The following is a 26439-nucleotide window of genomic DNA, read 5'->3' as shown; positions in this document are numbered from 1 at the left end:
TTTATCTGTTTCCACCTTCCAGACAGAACAAGCAACATTTCCCTTTCAAGACAGCATGCCCATAAAATGTCATGTGCTCTAACAGAAGCAAGTTAAGAGTGCTACATTTTCCATTCTGTGGGGAGTGGGAAGTTTTAGATGCTGTTGCTTCTGCTGGCCCCTTGGTTTACCATATGGTTCAGTAAACTGTGCTATGCCTTCCATGGCCAGTGCTTGATTAGATGAAAGTCTGTGAACATAGGGAACAACTTATGATCAGGCTTGATGCGGTGGCTTAAACAATATTCCAGATCTTGGTTTCTTTCTGACCTTATCTCAAGTTTGTTTCCAGTAAATTGGAGCAATTACCCTCAGACTCTCTTCCTGGTATCAAGATGGCTGCAGCTCCTAAATTCTTAGTTTAGGAGAAACAAAGGAAATATTTTGTATAAATCCTCCAAATTTCTGAGATTTATTCTGAATAGATAGATTTTGGATATTCACCATTCAATATGCTGTTTGGCTTAAGTCATGTATACCCCCTCTCCAGAACAATCCAGGGGCAAATTCCCATGGAGACTTCATAAACTGACCTTAAATAATCTCTAGAGGGAGAATGGATATAAGGCAGCAAATAAAAATAACTGTGACACTGAGACCCTGACACTGAGAAATGTACTAGATGTTCTATAACTATTCGTTTCCTTTTTTTTTTTTTTTTCTTCACGAGCGAGGCCAGTTGTATAGGTCTGCTCCCAAGAATGTGTTCCTCAAATCAGTTTTACTCTTTCTCACTGAACTAGTTAGGTCAAATTTTCAGAGCAGTTTAATTCAAGATCTAAAGCCAGGCTTGCCCTATTCATTAGATCTAACATCCAGCTGTCCGTAATGCCTTCTGGGGTTCCACAGGCATTATTTTTGGTTAAAAATAACAATGTACTACTGTGGACGTTTGAAAAAAGAATAGTGCATTTTTTATAGGATCTTTGAAAGTTTATTTAAAAAACTTTGGCATATTTCATCATTTAGTAAGTAAATACTGAGAATTTGTTAAAAGATTAGATAGGAATAATTGGTTGGAAAAGAGGGAAAATAAAAATACTAAATTATTAAATAGTATCTTATTTTACCTAAGAATTACAGATAAATGACTGGTAAAAAAATGGGAGAAGCTCATTACCTATAATGGTTTTGCTTTTCTCGAGAAAGAGTGGATTGAGAATGAGACCAAAGGTCTGCTGACCCCTTAGTCAGGGTCTGACTTCCAGTTAGAAAAAAAAAAAGAACAAAAAAACAGGAGAGTTCACTGGGAAACAATGGAAAAATACTGTCTTTCCATGGTTATCTTTCCAAGGTTTCTTTTTTTATATACCTTTTTTTTTTTTTAATCTTTGGAGAAACATTTGTAGTCCTGTTGCCTGTAAAAGTGATGTTCGAATGTATTCTGCAAAAGTTGCAAAGCTGGTAACTCATAAAATATTCCTGAGGTTGGCAAGTTTCACAAGATGAAAGGTTCACACATCTCTAACAAGTAACTAAAAAGGATACTGGTGTAGCGAGTACCAGCACAGCAGTTTGAAGCCCCACGGCAAGATACTAGTGGACAAGAGTCTGAATCCCTATCATGGACGCTGGAAGATAACATCCCCACCATGGTTATCTGTCCTTCATTGGTGTGCTTAAGCTTAATCTACCTTGCTACAAAATAATTGAAAATGTGAATAAGACAGCTCTGCTATTTCCTCCTTTAAAAAATAGGATTACAATTTTACTGTGAAGAGGATTTTCACATTTATATTTAGCTCATTTTGCTCTAGCTTGAAAAACAGGTCTCTTGTTTCTGCCAGCACTTGTAACCAGAGAATGATTACCACATGCAGGTGTCACTGATTCGTTGGAATTGAAAGCTGCACAGATTGGCTTGGAGGCCTGACCGATCACTTTATCCTCTAATCTTGGTTTACTTCTGCCAGATGCCATTAGAGAGCAGTCGTAGCTTTTTTGACTGACGGCATAGCTAATAAGTAGGATGAATGTCAATATATCATTGGTGTTTGTGGGGAAAACATACATATACATGTATATACATATGTATGTTATATGTTTAATGCATACATATAGATAGATTACCTATAGATTATATAGATATCGATAAATAGATTGATAACCTTATTGTCTATATTTTCTAAAAAAATAAGTTATAAATACATTTTGGCCAACTGTATGTTTAGCCAACTAAACAGCCAACTGCTGTTGAGAATTCTGTTTTCTATTCTTAATTTTCCAAACTACTTTGCAGTAGTGTCTTCAGGAAAGGAGATATAGGGGAAAAACAAGAATTACAACACCTCCTATCTAACGAATAGGCATTAACATGTAGGGCATAAAACTTTTACATACTTACAAATAATTATCACCCCTTTCAGATGATAAAGAAGATCCTTACTAATTATGAAGACTGTGTCTTCATTTTACAGAACACACAGAAGCTCTCAATGTATCTTCACATAAATAATCTTTGCAGTTGACTGGACGTTTCAATCCCCTTTTGAAAATGTACTGCCTAAACTACCATGCCTAGTAAGCACCTGTCTTCTGGACCTCTTACTTCTCCTCATGAAACCATTGCTAGATATTGCAGATGAGGTCTTAGGATGTCTTTTTCTGTAAAAAGATGAAACACAAATCAGCAAACTACAGAAAAGGGTTTCTCCACTCATCATCCAGTAGCTGCATATGTTTTTAATTTGAACTAAAGTTTTAAGGTGTGTGTACATTTTTTGTTTGTACTTCCTACTCTACATTACTTCTTCAATTAACTGGCCAAACAATTACCTCAATCAAGTAAGATAAGATGGTTCCTATTATGGAGGTTCCTGTTATGAATTTGGCATAAAATATAGATCTTGTTAAGTATAACATGGTGATGGCACTGAAAGATATACTTGATCTCAGTATTTTAAACACATGTCTTTATTCCTCTAAGTCAGAATTGTCCTTACTTAGAAACTAAATATATAGAAATTTCCAAGCGCAGGGCGCCTGGGTGGCTCAGTCAGTTAACCATCCAACGTTGGCTCAGGTCATGATTTTGCAGTTCATGAGTTTGAGACCTGCATGGGGCTCTTTGCTGTCAGTGAGGACCCCACTTTGGATCTTCTTTCTCCCTCTTTCTGCCCCTTCTCAGCGCATGTGCTCTTTCTCTCTCTCAAAAATAAATAAACATTAAAAAAGAGAGAAAATTCCAAGTGCAAATAATAATAGGGTAGGAGAGACTGAACTTCTATTTGCCAAGAGTTTAGAGACATGTTAAAATTACCTACAACTGTTGCTGCCTCAAATGACACTTGAGAATTAAAAAATTCTATTAAAGATTAATTTCATTGTTTTGCAAGTCGTTCTGATATGAATGAGAAATGAATGAATCAGAGATTCGAGGTTGGTTAACAAATAAAAGCTGCTAGATGGTGGTGTGCCCAGAAGAGCATAGAACCCCCACTCCCCACCTCTCAATACCTTGCTAAAAGTATGTCTTCCATTTGTCTGCATTTGAATTGCATGCTTTATAATAAATTGGCAAATAGTTCTTCAGACACTGCATACTTGGCAAGGCATGTTGGTTTGACTGTGGGAATCTCAAAGATACCTCAGCCCTCCCTGTTAATGGGCTTTGTAGCTCTGTTTTTCAGTCCATTGTGAATCAATGTCAGGAAATTTGTATTTAAGAAGCTAAAGTCGTATTGTATGGAGGATCCAAAAATATAAGCCAGGTTCCCTACTGTGTCAGAAATGCGCATTTTAGAACCAACTTTGGAAATGCTTTTAAGCTGGAAGTTTCATTGTGAGCAACATTAACAGAGCAACATGTCCGATTTCCCATGGGAATTACTGCCGAGAGTTTTGCTGCAAAACATAAAAGTGGCAAAGAAGAATGTAACAAATATGCCCTGTAATCACAGCAGAGGGGAAAAGCTGCTAATGATGCCGGTTACTTTAATAATGAGATGTTACCAACTGAGGTGAAGACAGAGAAGGGAATATAGGCAGTGCAAGTAGCTGAGCGTACTGGGCCCCAAACAAGCCTGAAACAGTTAAATAAACTTCCTGTAGTATTCAAGAAAGAAGGGACCCTCACTTCAAGGAATACATTGGGAATGTCTGGCACTTTCATAGCCAGTGAAGTTGCTGGTAAGGAAAAAAAACAAAACAACAACAACAACAAAAAAACATAGCTTCACATGACTGGCAAGAATTATGGGCTATTTTGTGTCTGGATGTGATTCCTCTATCATGGATATTGGCCTTCTCTCTACTATCAGTGCGGCAGTAAATAAAAAAATTAAAAAAAAGACTGAATCTTAAGGACATGGATTTGGTAGAGGTGAATGAAGCTTTTGTTCTCCAGTACGTGACAGTCAACAAGATCTAGACCCAAGTAAAACCAATAGAAGAGCCATTGCTTTGAGTCAGCCATTGCAAGGATCCAGATATAGATTATTGCATACCTGGTTCATGAATTAAGATGTGATAGTGGAAAACATGCTGCCAGATCAGCTTGCTTTGGAGGAGTGGCCAAGGTGCTCATCATTCAGAGGACAGCCTGAGGAGAATAAGGATACCGCCAAGGCCCTCTGGTACTTTACTTGGCTAGGCCACATAAAAACAGGTAAAGATGTACTCATCCTGGATAAGGGCTCAGGCCAGAAATGTTTTCTCTAATTTGTAACTGTCAAATATGCATTTCTGAACTAAAATATAATTGTAGAAGGCCCTAAAAGAAATCGTATCCTTGCCATAAAAAATACATGCTTTAGATGATATGATTGAAAGGAAATTGAATAAATTTTGCCTTAACTTCCAAAAGTAAGTAAAAACATAAATCAATCAATGAATAAATACCTCTATGGGGAATTCTCAATTTTTTTTTATTTTTTTACATTTTATACTTTACTATTTAACATTGTATTAACATTCTTTAATAGAAACAAGTAAGAAACAGTAAGCCCTAGACATATTGGACCTGGCCTGATACTTTCAGCCAGGCCTTGGTGGTGCTAGAAGCTAACCTGGAACTTATAGGTCTTTGAGTCTCTTGTTGAACATAAATTTTTTCATGGAATCTCAAAATTAGGTAAGACCATTCTGAAACCATAATGGATAAAGACAAAAATGAGACCACTTTATTACCATGTGTGAACATAGGTGAAGCATGGTCCAAGCCACAAGATACCAAGTATAACCCTTCCCTGGTTAATATGAGCAATTGCTGCTGCTTAAAATTAATTATATTATTAGCCTCTCTTTAGTCTATCCTTTCAATACATAAGATTCTTTGAGATACTCAATTATTGAATTGTCCCCACCTCTAGATAGTAGACAAGCCAGGACAAAGTCCTGCTTCCTTAAACTCTTCACCAAATAATCAAAACCTAAATTGTGTAATAGGCTCTTTTTTTAAACGAAATGTTTATTTGGGGGGGGGTGGTGAGAGAGTAAGCAGGGGAGGGGCAGAGAGAGGGAGGAGAGAGCACCCCAAGTAGGCTCTGTGTTGTCAAGGCAGAGCGCGATGAAGGACTCAGTCTCACCAATGGTGAGATCACAATCTGAGCCAAAATCAAGAGTTGGACACTTAACTGATGGAGCAACCCAGATGCCCCTGTAATAGGCTCTTTATCATACCTTCTATGATAGTTAATTTTATGTGTCAACCTGTTTGGGCTAACAGATATCCAGATAGCTGGTAAAATATTATTTCTGGGTGTGTCTCTTAGGGTGTTTCTGGAAGAGATTAGCATTTTAGTTTGTGAACTGAGTAAAGCAGAGAACTCTCCCTAGTGTGGGTTAGCATCCTCCAATCTTTTGAGGGCCTGAATATAACAAAAAGGCAGAGGAAGGATAAATGTCCCCCCCGCCCCGTGAGCTGGGACATCTTCTCCCTCATACAGTGGGCATTCCTGGTCCTCAGGCCTTTGGACTCTCACCAGGATTTACACCACCTGCCTTTTCTGGTTCTTAGGCCTTCTGATTTGCACTGAATTACACCACTGGCTTTCTGGTTCTCTAGCTTGCAGATGTGCAGATGGCTGATTGTGGGACTTCTTGGCCTCATTATTGCCTGAGCCAGTTCTATAATCCACTTTTATGTCTGTCTCCATGTCCTCTTTGTCCTTTTGGTTCTGCTTCTCTTGAGAACTCTAATACACCTTCTTACCAAGACATTGCGCATTTCTCCCTGCCTTTCTTGCTGCAAACAAGAATAAACCCAGGTGTGTTCCTAACTGTCTTTGGCTGATGAGCATTAACACAAGAAAGGAAATAGATTGCAAGTATTTAAAGACTTGATTAGAATGGAGAAATATATTATCTAAATCCTAGAGGAGTGTAGTGCAGGAAGATGGAAATAATAGGCAGCAAAGATCAAATTTCTCTGCTCCTAGAATATTACTTAGTACCACATTAGAGTGTATTGTGACTTATTGATTAAATTATCTGATTCAATAAAAGTATGGTGAAGAGATTCAGGAAAGCTGTTTCTGTATGCTCTGTTTAAATTACAATTAAGTTTCCAGCTGGAGATCTCCAAAACATAGTAGAACCCTCGCAGGGATGGTATTTGCCTGTTCTATTTTGGGATTTTTTAGCAGCATCACCTTATAGCAACAGCTGTTCAGAGTGCTGGGATTGGTATGAATTTTTCTTCTACTGCTGGCAAGTTGAAAAGCTGTAAAATATTTTCAGTTCATTTCAGGTTCAGGTATCGCTAGGAGCAATTGTCTTCATGAGATTGGAAGGGAAGGTACTAAGATTGTAAAACAGAGATTCAGAAACTAAATGCAAACCGCTGTTGGTTAGAAACTCCAACTGGGACTTTATTGCCAAACACTAGACATCACAAGTTCAGTGGCTAAATTAGCCAGAGTAAACATCCCGAGGTGCAAAGCTAGTGCCAGCTCACTGAGCTAACAATAAGACACATGAGTCGCTAAGGCTGAGGAAAGACCTAAATAAATGTGGACATCAGTATCTGTTTCTATATTGAAGGGCATGGTGTGAATAAAAATATATTAGAAAAATACGTTTAGCTACAAAAATGTAGAATGGAATTTTTGAAATGTTTATGCTCATGATTAGACATATATGTAACTTGAGTGCTAATATAACAACCTCGTGAAAATTATTGTTCAGATAATTAATCTTAATAATCATACAAAGAAAGTTTAGATCTTCCATGGTGTTATTTGTTAAAATGAGCATGCATTAGTACATATTTCCTCTTTTCTTCTTTCCTTTCTCTTTATTATACTTTATATATCTTCTTCCTAAATCCTCAATAAAAAAACTTTTACTGTTATAGTGTACAAACCAAAAATTGCAAAACACACAATTTTATACTTGTAGTACCGATCATCTCTGTTCAGTGATCATGTATGACTATAAGGCTTATAAGATAACTGAAATTTCAAGCATCTGAATTTTCATATATATGAACTTTGAATTTTGTTTTTCAAAACTGTAGGCCATGGTAGTGAATTTGAACCTTATCACACAAACCGTGGAAAGCCACTGAAGAGATTTCTACAATAGGAAGGCATCAGTTTACTTTTATATAATAGAAAAAAAATTAAGGTATGTAGATGATGCATTAATAAGAATGAAGTAGAGTTAGAGTCCAGAAAAACAATTTAGAAAGTAAGTAATTAATTCACTAGATAAATTACAATTTTTTTTAATGTTTATTTATTTTTGAGAGTGAGACAGAGTGTGAGCAGGGGAGGAGCAGAGAGAGAGGGAGGCAGAGAATCTGAAGCAGGCTCCAGGCTCTGAGGTGTCAGCACAGAGCCCGACGTGGGGCTTGAACTCATGAACCGTGACATCATGACCCAAGCCAAAGTTGGACGCTCAACAGACTGAGCCATCCAGGCACCCTGATAAATTACAAATTTTTGAACTAAGGATGTCTCAGTTAGTTGAAGGTAGTGGAAAGTATGTAGCAGTGAATGAAAAGACTAATCATGTCTAAGTGACTGATTTAATGAGGAGATTCTGGGGACAAAGTCAATCTCAAATTTTGGCTTGGTGGATGGTCATACCATTATAGCAAAAAATATAGAGGAAGAAGTAACATCTAAAGACTCATTTTTTTCCCATTTCTTTGCAGAATGAAAATCTCCTGACTCTCCCCCCCCCTTTTTTTTAACAAAGCTAACATAACAATTTGTAAAATCATTCACAACAGAAATATCTTATCAGAAAAATATATTTGAGACCCAGTGTTGGCTCTTTAAATCATCAAGGGTCTGTTTCTCATAAAATATGCATTTTTTTTACTTAAAATTACTTTACTTTTTAATGCTTTCAAACATTTTGATACCTAATGAGTCATTTAAATATTCTTAAATATAAGTGTTTCAAACTTTTTTTTTCCTATTGACTAAAACCTATGTTTTATACAATAATACAATAAGTTGTTTCCTGGATATCTAGGACTGATTATTTCTAGAAGACTTTTATTTCCCTCACCATACTGCCTGTATTTCCTCTTCTTTTACTGTTTCTCACTTTCCTCCATTATATTCATATATTTGCTTCTTTTCCTTCCACTATTCCCAGCTGCTAATGGCCAAAGAAAAGGCACTTTTTAACTTCCCTCATTAAATAATTCCCTTTGTTGCATTTACTTAGAGAGAACTGAGTTTCTTTTTATTTGCACTAAAAATTAGCGCTATTTTCACACACTTGATAATTTTCAAGATTATTTATTTTGACTGGAGTAAATTTCATGAGAGGTCATCCTTATCAAAATTCTATGATCTGGAATGACATTCGCCTGTCATGTTTCTTCTATAATCTGGCAAGTTTGTTTCTCAGCTTTTCTTTGTCTTTCTTGTTTGAAAGGAAAAAGATTTTGGTTTATCTTGGTATTGGTGATGCTAAATTTGGTCATTAAGGTGGTATCTAATAGGTTTCTCTGCTCTAAAATTACTGTATTTTGTTATGTAATCTATTAAAAATAGTACAAAGATATTTTGAAATTATGTCAATATCTTACTGCTCATCAAATGTTTACCCACAAGTGTTACCAACCATTGATTTTATAATTTTATATATACATATGTATGTATGTAAAAATATGTGCTTTGCTGTATATTTATATTATCTAAAATTATATATTAATATATTGATATTATAATTATATATTATATTATTTTCATAGAGTATAATATATTGTATATAAATCTGTATATATATGTACACCTATATATGTTATTTTTCTATTGTAAGGAGAGCTTTCTCTTCGTTTATTGATTTATTTATATTAGTATGGATTCATAATTCATTATTTTGTGTAGGAAGTTAAAATAATTACTCCACTTACTTTATATTCAAATTATCCATTTGATGCTCTTATCTGTCCAGGGTGATTTATCTATCCAGGCCCACTATCCCACGGGAACAAAAGTCAGAATTTTTTGTATTTCAGAAAGGTCATAAATTGCATATGTAATATATACATTGAGAAACCTGGGTGAATACGTATTTGCATGTGAATTTTATTAGTATCCAACTAAATGTGATTAATAGAGACTACATATATAGTATCATAGTTAATTAAGGTCAAATTTTGCCCTAAATTAAATTAGAGAACGTTTTGTTTTTCAAAGACTTTGGGATTTCAGAATCTGAAATCCAGGCTAGTTATAAAATCTAGAATTTGAATGTGATTCTGAGATTTTCTTAGGAGTTACACAAATTAGATTAATCTAAATGTATGTAGAGTTAGAAAGCATTCAGGAAAATCTGCTAAGAAAGCATAAAGATTATTTAAGATAATATCTATGGAAACCCAATAAGATTTATATTAATGGCTTTTATACATGAAATATAAAAGGTTTATTTAGATTTACATGTTGTCAAGTCAGTTGTGGTATGATACAGTACTAATAGCATTCTGGGGAATTTGTTATGTGTATAAGAACATATAAACTTGTAAAACTTTACATATTAATCTACTGAGAGTTATTGGAAAAGTAATTCCGATGTTAGCAATAAAATGCAAATCTGAGAATTTTAAATAAACAACTTACTGTAAGGAATTCTCTCTCCAAAGATTTTGTAACAAGAAAACATAGTAATAATAAAGGAAAGATATACAGGGACATACATTAGGTTAACTAAAACTAATTGCTGGGCCCTTATTTAAAATACATTACTCCCTAGTTCAAGGATAACCCCTGATAATTTTCCTCCTCTTCATCACCCTGCTATTCAGTGAGGTGATAGGATGTTGAATGAAACCCCTGAAACTGCAAGATGAATGGGAAATTTTTGTTGCCAGGGAAACCTCTACTAGGTGTTATATGATCTTCATGTTCTCCTTTTTTTTTTTTTTTTTTTTTTGTCAAAGCAGCAATCCCCTTGATACTGGAAAAAGATTGTGACTGAATTGTGTTCATATAAGGAGAATATATTTCATGCAAAATATCAGTACCCTAAATAAATCTATTGCTAATTTATAGTCTCTGGCAATATGTAGAATAACTGTTATTAAAAGAAAAATTAAAATCTTTACCTTTGAGTATATTATTTAATTTTATTGTTGCCCTCAAGGCTTCCGTTAAATGTGTCACATTTTAAATGTACAAAGTCTAAATTCGTAGAGAACTATGATGGTTTCCACCTGCTCTGTTTTTAGTGCCCTACTGTGCCAATGCATTATCTATAATAGTTCCTCCACATTACTTTTAATTTATTCTTGGAAAAAAAAGAATACCTACATAGTTTGTCTAAAAGTATTTTTCTCTGGGATTGAAAGGATTGCCATTTTTACATGCTGACCTGAACTGAAAAGGAATAAAAATGAGTGCTATTTTCATTTTCCAAACATTGCCTTTGAAATCTTCAAAGTGAACCTTGATAGAGAATATGGACAGATAAAAATGCTACTACTGCTCTGGCCTTAGGAAGGAAAAAATCAAACCAGAAATTTCCCACGGTGATTCCCTTTTTGGAGAAAGGATCATTAAACCATCATGCTGTTTCACATAGTTTATAGAAGTATGGCATTATTTCTATTGAAGCTTAATTGGGGGAATTACCTTTTAAAAAAAAAATTTAATCCTATAATTTTAGAAAGAGTGAAGACATTCTTCCCATCATGATGAATGTACTCTGTACACCTAAAAAGGTTATATTTTCTCTTAGATCTCAAGGGACTAAATCTGGGTTTGAGACCACCAGGGATCTATATACTTGGATGTCAATGCTTGGCCCCTGATAAAATTGCTTTTACTGAAATTGCACTAGGGCATTTTATCACTAACTTATGTTATGGACATTAAAAGAAACAATCATAAGGAACTTGTTAGCTTTTCTTTTGTGTCAGTGTTATAGCTTTTCTATTGTGTCAGTGTTACATCAGTCAATGTATGGAACAGCTTCCTCTTTACAGTATCCCAAAGGAGACATTTTTCTCAGGCCTCGCTATCAGTAGAAGGTATATCTCTTTGGAACACAGCCCCCACTCCTTTCTCACTTCCCTAATCTTATAAATACTGTGTCTCTAAATTTTAACCCAACTTCTTCTGCCATCAGGAAGTTTAGAGTCGGCATTTTGGTACGTCTCTGTGCCTGCTCAAGACTTCAGTGTAGGCCTTTCTGTCTGTTAATGTTGATCCTGACTTTATTATTTCCTTTCTCATGATTTTCTAAACTTTTTATATTTTTACATCGCAGGCCTTTAAAATATAAAACATATAAAGCAATTATTGAATGAGATAGGGTGTTCAAAAAGATGTTTTGGCTTTTTGTATACAACTGAAACTCAAATGCTTCTCTACAATTAATAACTGAAATATTAGTGGGTTAAACACTTTTCTCTATTACAGACAGGGTGAAGTGGGGACATAGTAGTGATAGTGAACTACTTTTTTTTCCCTTTGTGTAATATTTTTAATTGATATTTAGTTGACAGCTAGCATTATATTGGCTTCAGGTATACAACATAATGATTCAACATATGTATGGAAGCCTTGACTATGATCTCCTCTTTAGCTTTATGCCTTTTTTATCTCCTACCTCCTAAAGAGGTATCTATACCTTGCTGGTTTCATATTCTTCTCAAGCTAAGCTTTTCAGTGTTCCTACAAGTATCTCTAAATTTCTTGTTGTACAGTTTAAGCTTGAGGTTTCAAATAGCAAACTGGCAAACAATTAATTATGGTAAATAAACTAATTGGATATGGTAATAAATGAGTCCCTGAGAGGTGTTGCATGTCTGTGCCTAGGGGCATAAGCAGTACACTATTGATGTTAACATAGAACATTTCTATCAAATGTTATTTCAACACATTTTTTAATGCACAAGGGAAAACCTCATAGGAATCTCCAAAGAGTAGTGTGATTAGTTGTATATATAAAACGAAAATGAGTGAAGAAAATTAAGGCATGGAGAAAGGTGCTAACATTTATTGAATATTTACTATATGCCAGACACAGTTATCATATTTGCATTTTTTACAATATATAGATCTTTAAAAATACTTTTCTTAGCCTTTGAAAAGCAATAAACTATTGTCAGACCTCTGTAGTGTTCCCTGTTTTAATAGACATATAAATTATCATGGGTGAATAGTAAGATAGACATATATAAAATAGTACTTTTAGAAAGGAACTGAAGCTCAGAGCAGAAAATGCTCTTATTTATTTTTATTATTATATTGTGAGAATGATGGAACCTTAAACTTTCTGTTTACAGTTTTCTCGAAAGCTCAAAGCTTTGCTTTATGTCCACTTCAGTTATTTTACCTTGCGTACCTAGGTTTGCTGTTAGTATTTACAACCCTCAACCTTATGCAGCAGTCCCCTCTTATCCATGGGAAATGCATTCCAAGACTCCTCAGGGGATCCTTGAAACTGCAGATAGTACCAAACCCTATATATACTATGTTGTTTTTCCATAAATACATACCTATGACAAAGTTTTATTTATCAATTAGGTACAGCAGATTAACAACAATAACTAATAATAAAATAAAGCAATTAAAACAATACATTCTAATAAAAGTTGTGTTCATGTCATCTCCCTTTCTCTGAAAATACCTTATTGTGCTATTCTTACCCTTCTTGGGATAATGTGAGATGATAAAATGCCTACTTGATGAGATGAAGTGAGGTGAGTAATGTAGGTGGTAGGTTACTCTTGACTTTCTGATGATAATGTCAGTAGGAAGATCATCTGCTTCTCACCACAGTTGACCATGAGTAAATGAAACTGCAGAAAGTAAAAACATGGATAAGGAGGGACTACTGTATTATTGTTTCTCGTCTTTTCATACTTTTTAAAATAGACATGCAGTAATCTTTAAGCCTAGGAGGAAGGCAGAATAACTATAAAATTGACATTTTGTTTGCTTTCTTTAAAAGGATATACCTGAAAAAGGCTGGTAGGTGGGGATATCAGTGGTTCTGTGTAAGGGATATCATGACTATTAACAAATTGAAATAGGACACTTTGTTTTCCAGTTCTGTTCGTGTATTGTTTCAAAATTCAGGATATGCCGTGATCACCCTATCATTTTTCTTTGTTGTCTTCCATCTTCAAAAAAGGCTCATGATACTTGTGAAGAAATAGCTTTTTTATGGATGGAAATTGTGGATTCCTTTTCAGGGTGGAAGAGGGTTAATAGTATTCATTGAACAAAGACATGAACATGTATGTTTTGACTTGAGACCTAAAGCTCTGAACTAATAAAATAAATTTAATTTAGAACCTCTGTAGCCATAGTTTGCATGGGTCCTGACATAGAGGTTTCATTTCTTTTTTGTCTGTTTTAATATTGATTGATTGATTGATTGATTGATTTTGAGAGAGAGAAAGAGAGAGAAAGTGTAAGCAGGGGAGGGGCAGAGAAAGAGAGACAGAATCCCAAGCAGGCTCCATGCTGTCAGCACTGAACTCTATAAGGAGCTCCATTCCACAAACCATGAGATCATGACCTGAGCCAAAATCAAGAGTCGGGCACTTAAACAACTGAGCCACCCAGGTGCCCCTGAGATTTGATTTCTATTATTTGATATTAAAAATCACCCTTAACAATACATTTTATATGCTCTTACCTTGTGGTTCTGGCACCAGCTCTTTTCTGTGCTTCGATTGTTGTTTCCCTCACCTCTTCTACATTTTTCCTCATGTGTGACTATTCTGTGGAGGCCTATCATGATAATTCTACTTAGCACTGTACTTTCCCACAGTCTTCATCTCCTTTACTCTTTCCATCAAACTTACTGCTGTCTAAGGTTATATGGGTTTTTTGTATGTTTATTTATTACATGTCTCTCTCCTGTAATAGGTAAGCTCTGTGGGTTCTTTGTTCATTAACTTATCACAAAGGCCTAGACTGGCAAAAAGTAGGTGCTCAAAAATACTTGTTCATTGAGTTACCACATTTCTTTGCAAATGGTAGGATTAAAAAATAATGCAGATAGTAAAGCCTATGGTAAGAAGACATTTTTGCATGAGAGTGAAAATTAATCAGTTTGATAAGAGGTGAACAATATAATAAACAGCTTTATATAGATTAAATTTTTATTATCAGAACACAAATAAAAATGATTTGGTGTTGAAGTTGTGAAATATTAAGTAAAAAAAAGCTGAAAATAACTAAAGATACTTTTTATTAATTGGTTGCTTAACTTCCTTTTGGAGAGAGTTTAATTTTACTATTGGGTAGGTACATCAGGAAATTATATAAATATTAATCAAAGACTGTGAAATACTCTTGGCATTGTTAGCTTTCATTTGGCTATGAATTGACTACTCCATTAAATAAGTTGTGAAGTGTTACAGTCCCCAGCTGGTCATCCCATGTGTATATAATCTAGCCCTCCTCTGAATTCACATAGGTAGTTACATATTTCTTCATCTGTGAACCCTTTTGTAAAAATGTATATGCATAACTTGTAGAACTAAAGAAGCTATGACTTCTTTGGTGTCGAAATAATCTTTATATTACCCCAATTGTTCTGTATATGTGTCATCAAGAAATATTGGTTAAGTAAACAGATATATTATTACAGGTGAGGGATAAAGGCTATACTTTTGGGGAATAAGATCACATTTTTTTAAGGAGTAAACTTCTGTCCATTATGGCTTCTTATTAAAAATGTTTAGGAATTTAGCATATCAGTTATAATCTTATCAGAGTCCAGAAGATAATCATAAAACATAACTCAGTGATAAGCATTTTATTACGATTATTATCTGTTTGGTCTGACTCTAAAATATGGTAGTAGGATCCAAAATATGTTCTTGTGCCCCATGAAAATAATGAGAAGTTGTTTCTAAAGGTTTGGATATTTGAGACTGTGTATGATAACTCTTGAATGATGAACAATTTTCATCTTTAATATTACTTGACATATTCTGAATTTTTTATACTAGTAGAATTTTATCATAAGATATTTCATATAATGGATGAAAATCCCTACTTTATGCTAAAATTCTCTTGACTTGAGAGTGGAGAAACCAGCTATTAGATTCTAAAGCTATGACGGAAGAAGGCCACTGTCTATGCAGATACATTCATTTGATATTGTCAGACACGATGTCCAGGCACACGATAGAAGGCTGTCTTTTTTAATTTACTCTCTCCTCTTTATAGTAAGACTAATTATCTGACATCTACCCTATGAGGTGCTTTAAGTTGTGAAGCAGATGCTGTTCTCATAGCTTCCTTACTGTTAGTAAGGCTGTGTAGATGTATTAAAGGAAAGAACCTTAGAGGTGAGAACAAAGTAGGGAACTGATACACAATTTTTATACACCTGTAATATGTACCCAATGAAGTGATATATTTCCATATTTTACAAAAAAAGAATCTTTGCGACTCAGAAGAAATGACTTTCAATAGGGTACACAACTATTAAATGGCAGATTTGGGATTCAGTGAACAAGGTTAAGGTCCAAACTCAATTTCTTTCTACTGCACCAGACTAGTCTGTTGATAAGAATGATTTGGAGCTCTCACTATCCCAGGCCCCCCTCTTCTAGAATATATTCTGGTTGCCTAGGGTACTTTGCAGTAATAGGAATTTTAACAAGAGTCTCATGTAGTTTTGGGAAATTCTGCTCTACAACTTACTACTTTATCTGCTGAAAAAAATGCCTTCCTTGTATCCAAAGAACAGACCATTCTAAGTGGTTCTGTGGATGCAGTCTTGTTATACTGTTTCTGTAGTGCATATAAAGATGCAAGTCTATATAAACTTTTGAAAATTCCAAGAAATTACCAGTATATGGTAGCCAATAGAAGGTCAATGTTGTGATGAGCGTACATAACAAAACATTTAGGCAGCTTTAATTTTTTTTTTTTAAGGCATTACTTACTAGATCACAAGCCACTTTGTGCGGATGGGCCCATTTTCTTACACCTGGAATGATCCCAAAAGCATTATCCATGGGAAGATGTTATTGTTTTAATTGTGCACTTATATTAGGCTGTGTGGAATCTGGGCAGCAGTGTTAAATTACATTTCTCGGCAGCTTCAAGGCTCTGTATCTGTAATTAGTGGCTTCTGTTCTTCATTACACTGATCAGAAATGCAGCTCTATTCATCACCACAGTTCAGTTAATTATCCTTGCTAATGATTTTCATGGTGTAAAGAATCTACAGGACCCATTTGTAAAGATATTTTACATTGAGATTATTGGACAGTATGACACCTAGTGAGCCGATAAGCTGTTGGAAGAATGTTGCCATGGGGAATATTTATAACTCTCTTTTCTATTGTGTTTGTTTTGATTGAGAAGAAGTTACAGAGGAGGGAATGTAATGTAATGTTGCGTTTACAAGATTATAATACTCCAGGTGTGCAAGGAGGTGGGGAAGGAGTCACGCAGAACACAAAAGAGAAAATTAAACTTCCTCTGCATGCCTGAGCCAGTGGCAATACTAAGTGGCTGGTCCATTTCTAATGAAATTGAATATACTTCTTACTTGATGAAATGAGATTGTTACTTCATTATGTGTTTAAATTTTAAAATATCTGATGTAGATAAATAAGTCCATTATGGTTTTTCTATTCCTTTTGGATTATTAGCTAGAGTTTCAGAATAAATTACAGGTCTCTGTTAGATATGATATGTTAACATTTGAAAACTTTTATTTTGAAGACTGGCATAATTATGAACCTTGCCTAGAGATGCTTAATTTTAGAAAGAGATCAAAAGTTTTAAAGCTTTATTATAGAAAGCAAAATTAGGGTTGATTAGAAAAAAAGTCCACAAGGTAGTATTTAAAGAGGAAATATGTCTTCAAACTTTTTCAATGTTCACTTTTGTTAAAATAATATCAAATATATACACAGGATCTTCTGCATCCTTTTAGAAGTTCTTTTAAGATGAGAAATGGCTGTTTGAAAAATCAAATAACAAATGGCAAAATAAATGATTAAATAAGGAATGTCACTGAAAGAATTACATCTTCTCATCCATCAAAGTCAAATACATTTTTTATTGTTTATTTTGGTTAATCAAGGTAATTATTATTGTTAAAAATCAAAACATGTTTCCATTTGTCTTCAAGTATCTAGTCTTATTTTTTTCTCACATAAATTGTTTTATTTTCATATAATCCTAATGAATTTTATGTATGCATTCAGAATTTGGGTGGTGGACATTGAAACCACCCTTTCTAATTTCAAGAAAACTGAAATTAGATGCTAGAACTGATATTTGTTACCATTTCTCAGCTAAAGTAGATTTTACAAGTTTGCTTTTTGTGTTCATACGAAAAGAAATGGAATTGCATAGTAAATGAGGTCAAATCCAATTAAGCATTTTGGGACAATGAATTTCAAAAATTGGCATCCTTAAAAAAAAAAAATATATATATATATATTATAAACATCTCTACAATATCTCAGGCTCTCTGACCACTTAAAACCTAAAGGTATCTCAGACCCCTGGTCTGGCCTGAATAATCATATGGTCTCAGACCCATGAACTCACTGGAACATACTTTGAAAAATCACTTTCTGAGACTCATTGTCCTCAAACACAAACTCGAATAACAGCACATACATTATAGGGTTTTATAAAGATTAACTGAACCCAACCAGATATGATTACATGGTGAGAAAGGAATAGAGGGATTGTCATTCACGTCGCCATTGCTTTAAAATCTAGTTGACAAATCTTTCTCATATTTCTCTATCACCTCTTCTTTCTTTATTTCATTGGATTCTTTGGAAATTAAGGATATCAGCCATATGCTGCATGTACTGCATATAGTTTTTCCGTTATATCATTCATCTTTTGCTCTTGTTATGCTGGAGGTTTAGAGAATTTAAAAATATGTACTTAGACATATCACCTTTCATACATTGTTTCTGGTTTTGGTCTTACTAAATGTCTCATCTAAGATTATAATTTGAAGAATGAGAAGGAGGAAAAGGGATTATATACCAATATATTTAATAGCTATAAAATAGCACAAATGGAGGTGGGAAGACCTCTTGAGATTAAGTTGATTAAGGTTTTATAGGAGAAGATTATGGTCTGATATGTGGCAGTAATATTGATGATGAAGGGGAGAGCAGTTTGAAAAACATATTTAAGTATAACTAGAAGGACTGTGTGCTTATCACGTAAGTTAGAAAACAGAGACTAGTTCAAACTGAGTCACTAATTACTTCGTGATTTGTGGCCATTCACTTACCTCTCTAGATCTTAGTTTTCTTAACTATAAATATAACAAAGCCATTCCATGTCTGAAATACCATACTTACAAAAAAAAAAGTCTCTGGAGACTCAAAGTGATAAATCTATTCTTGTCTATTAAAAGGGGAGAAAATTAGCAAATAAGCAGACACACACAAAAAAAAACGCACATAAAGAAATAATAGGACATCGCTTAATTGAAAGCTGAGCCCTCTGGAATGCAGATAAAATTATAATTGAAAGAAAAATAAATCTGAGCAGCCAAAATATATATATTCTGATGTATGCTGCATAATTCACAGTGGGTAGTAAATTATTATTTGGGTAAGATGAAGCATTTCTTGTGCATCAACAGCTTTTAGTCTCCTCTGTACCTGTGAACTACTTGAAATGAGAAATCCAGGGTTTGGGTTTCTGAGGGGTGAGATTACTTCATCATTATGGCGCTCAGGAGTTAGTTTCTCCAGGAACATACAGACTTTGTGAAAAATTTTAAATCAGAGCTTCCCAGTAAATGAGAAAGCTATATCCCATTCAGTAAGGAATAGCAGACAGTATGTCAAGGAAAATGATTCAAATTTATTCTCCTCATCAAACAGTAGATTTATTCATCTATCCATAACCCTCTATTTTATAGTCTGAAGATTGTTTCTTTTCAATAGATATATTGGAATGAGATGCTAAATTAACCCAGCTCTTTCATATGCTTTACCCTAACGTTCAAATCATGAATGTATAAATGATTTTAAAATGGTTTCTCCATAGATATTCCAGATTCCAGTGAAACCAAACATGCATAAAAGTAGATATGAGATGTTTTCTAAAAATAAAAACAAATCCTCAAAAATGACAGATACTCCCTTGTATTTTGTGAATAGGTTACACACTGGATATCTGAAAACTAACATTTATTATGTGCTTTTTATGTTCTGGAGATTATGCTAAATACTTTACACGAATTATCTCATTTAACTTGCACAGCAATTCAGTAAAACACTAGGTAAGGTTTTTATTTTTAATTAATATATTTATTTTGAGAGAGAGGGAGAGAGCGAGCAGAGGAGGGGCAGACAGAGAGGGAGAGAGAGGATCCCAACCAGGCTCCAAACTGTTGCTGTGAGATCATGACCTGAGCTAAATCAAGAGTCGGATGCCTAATTGACTGAGCCACCCAGGTGCCCCTAGGTAACCTTACCTAGGTAAGGTTATAAGTACCGATTTAGAGATGGCAGAATCATTCATATAATGGAGAATAGCATTAAACTCCAGAGTAACTACTTTTATAGGTTCAAAGATAGAAAATAGCTGTCAAGAATTTGATTAATTATAAAGCAAAATGAAGGAAGTTTCTACAGTGGCAATGCTTCCATTCTAATTATCTTCCAACAATTGCCTTCTATTAGTACAGCTGTGCAAACTATGTCAGCCTTGAAGTAAACCTGACCAAGCATCATGCCTGTCAAATAGAAAAGCATCTATGTTAATATCTGATACCTAGACTGCTCCACTTTTAAACTATGTATTTGATTGTGATCAAATATCTATTTTCTGAAGAGAAAAATTTTAAGTAGCTACTCATTGTTGGCAAAAACCATTTGTATTGTCATATCTCCTCAGAAATATTTTGTGAATGTTATTATTTAACTTTTGATATTTGGAGATTTATTTTTGAAACATCTAATTAGGTTTAATGAAGAAATAAAATGGATATATATGTTTGCGTATATTATGTTACACATACATATATACAACTGTATAATGAAGGCTCTTTTCATAAAATAATGAAATGCAAAACATATCTAGTAAAAATCCACACGTTATGAAAACTTTAAACTACTAAAGGTTATCTGCTAAGCCCAAGAGTAATGGAAAGTACTAAGTGGAATTACAAAATTAAACATAAATTCATCCTTAATACTCATAATTTGGAGTAATTTATATAAAAATAAGACATACATATTTTTTAAAGATTACCTTCTTTTATTGTTTTATATTATTTCATGTGGGTATTTAACTTTCCCTAAATTATTACAATATGCTATTTTAGAGCATCATGACATTAAAATTCTAATTGACCGAAACTTATATGGAAGGATACAAGTATTCTCTGAAAATTAAAAAAAATTAAAAATCAATATATAGCAACATTTTAAAGGAAATCATTCTTAGTTGTGTTAATCCATTCTATATTGTGAAAATAATGGGCTTGGGGCACAGGTATGTCAAGACACATATAACAGTATATTCTTTTAAAACTTTATGTATAATCGATGCATTAAGTGCCATGAGATATTATTAATAAATACTTTAGTTAGAAACACAACTCACTAAGTGTGTTTATGACCTTTAATACTATCTCTAACTATTGAAATGACTGTAATAGAAACATACTATTTACCATTCTACATCAGTGTTTTCCATTAGAAATATAATCAGAATCACATATTTATTTTTATTATTTTTATTTTATTTTAATTTGAGTATAGTTGAAACTCCATGTTTCCTTAGTTTTTTGTGTACAACTTAGTGATTTGACAAGTTTATACATTATGCTGTGTTCACCGCAAGTATAGCTACCATCTGTCCCATTATATCACTATTATAATATCTTTGGCTGTATTCCTTACGTTCTGCGTTTTATTACCATGACTTACCATTTCAATAAATGGGGGCCTGTATCTCCCTCTTCCCTTTACCCATTTTGCCCAATAACTCACAACCCTCCCTTGTGGCAACTATCAGTTTGTTCTTTGTATTTATAGTTCTGATTCTGCTTTTGTTTGTTTATTCATTTTTTAAGATTCCATTTATGAGTGGAATCATATAGTATTTGCCTTAAGCTTACATATTTCATTTAGCATAATGCCCTGTAGGTCCATCCATGTTGTCTCAACTGGCACGATCTCATCCTTTTTTATGGCTATGTAATATTCCATTGTGTATTTGTTTGTTAACACTTAAGTTGCTTCTATGTTTTAGCTAGTGTAAATAATGCTGTAATTAACATAGGGGGTACATATATCTTTCTTGAATTAGTGTTTCATTTTCCCTGTGTAAATAGCCAATAGTGAAATTATTGGATCCTATGGTATTTCTATTTTTAATTTTTTAGGAACCTCCAAACTATTTTCCACAGTGGCTATATCAATTTACATTCCCACCAACAGTGCAAAAGAGTTCCTTTTTCTCTGTATCCTTTTCAACATTTGTTGTTCCTTTTCTTCGTGATCTTAGCATTCTAAAATGCTAAATGGTTTTGATTTTCATTTCCCTGATGATTAGTGATGCTGAGCATCTTTTTGTGTGCCTCTGGGCTATCTGTATGTCTTCTTTGGAAAAATGTCTATTCAGGTCCTCTGTCCATTTTTTAATTGGATTGTTTCTTTTTTTTGATATTGAGTTGTATAAGTTCTTTATATATTTCTACTAACTTTATTAGAAAAGTAAGTGAAAATAATGTTTTATTTTTACCCATTATTCAAAAATTTTATCATTTCAAGATTTATTCAATATAAAATGATAGTGAGATACTTTTATTTGGAGGATTACCATGTCTTGAAATTCAACGTACATTTTAAACTCATAACACATATCATTTCAAGCGAGCCACATTTCAAGAGCTCAACAGTCGCATGTGGCTAATGGCTACCATAAAAGACAGTAGAGTTCCAGAAGACAGTCTGCAGAACCAAAAAACGTTATTTACTTGTCTTTAGAGTAATAATATTATGGACACTAGTATTTTTTTTTCTTTCTTAAAATTCTACTTTCCTATTTATTTTCCTTTATCATTAAAATTCACTTTAATAGCTTGATATAAAAGTATATCTTCAGAGTGATATTAAAAGTGCAAAAAAACAGGGTGTTTAGTCTGTTGGGGAGGTGAGATGATGGGAGAAAGTAGGAGATTTTGAAAGACAAAGAGTTGATGCTGGAACTGGAGGACAATACAGAAAAATAATTCTCAATTTATATTTTCAAGATTATTCAAAATTAATACAAGGGAATATTATAGGAATATAGTCTATACATTTTTCATTCAAGGCCAGTTCATCCCAGAAGATGATTTCTTAACCATTTCATAAAGAAATCATTTAGTAAGTATCAAGTCATATTTACTATTTCTTTTTATTATTATTAATATTATTAGTTATCCCTGAATCATATAATTTAAAATTTGACTGATGCTTTTATAACTTAATAAGTTTTTAGTCCATATGGCTATTCAATTTGTTCAGACTTTCAGCTTGACTAAGGTCTAAAGTTAACCAATTTGATAAATTCATATTTCTCTTTTTAATAGACAATGATAGCATTTATCACTTTGAATCCCCAGAGACTCTTTTTTTTTTCCAAATCCTTAGAGTATCTCAGACATGGAATGAATTTTAGAGATAATTGAATCCAACACTTTCATATTATAGATAAGAAAATGGAGATCCAGAGAGGTTAGGTGACTTGCCACAGGTCACAAAACTAATTAGTGACTCAGTTTGAGCTAGTCACTATTTTCTGACTTAAAGCCTAATGTACTACTTTGCCTCTTACATTTTCTGCAAAGTACTCAATGAACCATGATGAATTGTGTCATCTTTCAAACACTCTCCTAATGTATAGAGAGGAAATTTTCTAATATGCAGGTTAATTTTTTCTGGATTACTATATTTTAGTCGATTACTCTCTGTAGCATCTTCTTGATTAAAATATGGCCTATTCATCTAACTAGTGTAATTCATATTTAAATAAGAATAGAAGTGATCTGTAAGAGAAATAATCTTTAATTAGAAATTTGAGACTAAGATATCTAAAAATGAAAGGTTCTTATTCAAATAGTGGAAAGCATATTTACATTTCTTTCTCTGTCTTCCTCCCATTGCCAGTCTTCTGGCACGGCTTCTGGAAGTCATGAGGTCATATATACATGTAGGGACACAGAAGCACATACCATTGTGAAGCAATGCATATCACATTGAAAGTAGATGTGTTGTTTTCTGGGAGATACATGATATTTTGAAAGGGATTTAACCATTTGTTCCTTGTTTTTGCCTAAGGTTGTATCCCATGAGTCATTCATCCTTTCATCCCTTTCCTCATTTAAACAAATATTTATTGAGGGCTCACTATGTGCTACACAAACTTATGTGGTCCTGGCCCTGGTATTCTAGTTCCAGAAATGGAAAAGAAATTACTAAATATATAATTATCTGCACAGCAAGAGTAAGGGCAGAGAGGAAAAGAAACACCTATTAAATACTGGCATAATTGTAGACTTCTGTAAAAGATGAGCAGATACATAAAGGAAGTGAGGGACTGTGCCACTTGAAGTCTAGGAAATGATCAGTCAGTGAAGAATGGGTGAGCAGGAAGAGCAAAACTTGTATGTTGGTTAGAAAACATACTTTCCACTCAAGAAAGAATTAGAAGCCAGTGGGGCAAAAATAGGTTGAGTATGTAGGAAACCGATTGCACGTTAGGTCAGAATCATGGAAATGTTTGAAAGCTTGAAGGTCACATGATCTTATTTCTGTTTTAAGGGAATTCTCTGGCCCTATGTGGAGATTTAGCTAGGATAGGGCAAGAGAAGAAACAGAAACTCAAGGTAGTGTGTTAATGACTTACGCTGGTTAGAGATGATGATGTCTTGGCTAGTATTGGAGGTGAGACATGGTTAGGCTGGGGATAAATTTAAGATGTTAAAGATAATTCTAAAGTTAAAGAATAGCTAGGAGGACAATGATACTTTGTATGGAGATGGGATTACTTGTGGTATATCATGTTGAGGAAAAAAAGAAGTTAAGAACTAAACTTTAAATGTGATAACCTTTTAATCTTTGGGCATACAAATGGAGATAAGGTGTAGACAGGTATACAAGTCTGGAGTTCAAAAGAAAAATTAAGGATTAAAATTTAGAGTCTTAGTAAAATGATTTCTAAAGACATTCGATAAGGTGATATTACTAAAGAATGTGTGTGTGTGTGTGTGTGTGTGTGTGTGTGTGTGTGTGCTGAGAGAGAAGGAGAGAGATAATAATGAAGCACTAGTTTTCCTTCCATACTTACACATTAGAAAGACAAGAAACAACTAATAAAAGAGATTGAGAATTGGTCAGTGTGGTAGGCAACAAATTAAGAAATAGCTCTGCCCTAGAGACAAAGTAAGAAAGAACTTATAATTAGCATTATCAAACAGCGCTTAACATTTCAGTATGATGAAATCTTATTGTTAAGTATTTTATTTGGTCATGTGAGGATCCACGTTCAAAAGCTGGGTTGAGAAGAGTATGGGATATGAGAAAATAGAGACAGTAAATATAACTAATATTTTAGAAATTTTATTTCCAACTGAAGAAAATGAATGAGGCATTAATTAGAAGACCTATCAGATGGTTGAAGTTTTTTTTTTTTAAGTTGGGAAATACGTAGCATATTTTTATGCTGAGAAAAAAAGATACATTTTTAGGCAAACATTTATTGACCACATAGTATGTGGTGTCTCTTACTTTTTAATGCACTTAGAATAATATATTTAAAAAAAAGTCTCTCCTCTCTGGGACCTTATGTTCTAGTGGGAAGAGGCATACAATAACAGATATATAGTTTATCAGATGATGGTGGGTGCTATATGGTAAAATAAAGGAAGGTTGGAAATCTAGGGAATGATCAGAGGTATGCAGAAGTATTGTATATATGATAGCCAATGAAGGTGAAGTACTTACTTTTCAAAGAGAACAACATCTACAATTACCTAAAGATGGCAGAAAGACAATTGGTGTTTTCAAGGAATGGCAATGAGATAGATGAATGACTCAAGTTGAGAGGAAAGGGGTAGAATGCTTGGAACTGAGGTCATGGAAGTTACATGGTATAGATCACAGAAGTCCTGCAGCACCTGGTTAGCAGTTTGAAGTTAAATCCAGTGAAATGACAACCCTCTTGGGGTATTGAGTAGAGGGGCAACATGATCCAATTAGTCTATGTTTAAAGGGATCATTCTGGCTGCTGTGGTGAGAAGAAACTAGGAAGCTTGAGGATCAGTTAGAATGGAAAAATCCAGGTAAAATAGGTTTGTATATCAGGATAGTAGCAGTAAAGATGTTGACAAATCATATATTACATTATAGTATTTTAGAGGAAGAGCCTGAATGACTTGCTAAGATATTGTGTGTGGGTTTTGGAATTTAATGAAATATGGATGACTGTGGGGGGAGTATGTTTTATAGGTGACATAGAATTTGATTTCGGACACGTTACATGGTATTTTTATTAAAATGCAGCTAGCTCTATTGAGTAAGCAATTAGATATGAAAAGGAATAAAGTGCCAGAATTACAAATTTGGGTGTAATTGATTTATACATAGTACTAAAATGCTCTAATGCCCCAGACTTACTGTCCATGAGGTTTAAATTACACAAGGTAGATTTTGAATAGGAAAGCAGTTTGAGCAGCATAAAATATCAGTTCATTTACAGATTGTCATTTTTGAATTTTGTGGTAGAAATACTTAAAGCAAAAGACACATTATATTTCAGTGTAATATTGAAATATTATGACACAATGTGGTTTTACTATTTATTTTCTTATCTTCATTACACAACAGATAAAAAATACAGAATACACTAAAGTGATCTCAAATGTAAACATTTCAGCTGTAGTTGGGTTGTGTTAAAAAATATTCCTTTTATTTTATTATCAGTGTTCAAGATTTGTCAAATAAATATTATTGCAGTGCCATAAAATTTA

General features: G+C 33.7%; 1 long non-coding RNA gene and 1 pseudogene across 3 annotated transcripts in view; both read left to right on the top strand.

Annotated features, from left to right (window-relative positions):
• LOC128314094 (uncharacterized) overlaps nucleotides 1-26439 on the top strand; it is a 302527-nt gene that overhangs the window by 80888 nt on the left and 195200 nt on the right. The gene's annotated exons all lie outside the window — the stretch shown is intronic.
• On the top strand, nucleotides 2354-5381 carry LOC128314093 (3-ketoacyl-CoA thiolase, mitochondrial-like; annotated as a pseudogene).

The sequence above is a fragment of the Acinonyx jubatus genome, chromosome C1 (assembly GCF_027475565.1).
Source record: "Acinonyx jubatus isolate Ajub_Pintada_27869175 chromosome C1, VMU_Ajub_asm_v1.0, whole genome shotgun sequence".
NCBI lineage: Eukaryota > Metazoa > Chordata > Mammalia > Carnivora > Felidae > Acinonyx > Acinonyx jubatus.
Note: the sequence above shows the minus strand (reverse complement) of the source record. Positions and strands in the feature narration are given on the sequence as shown.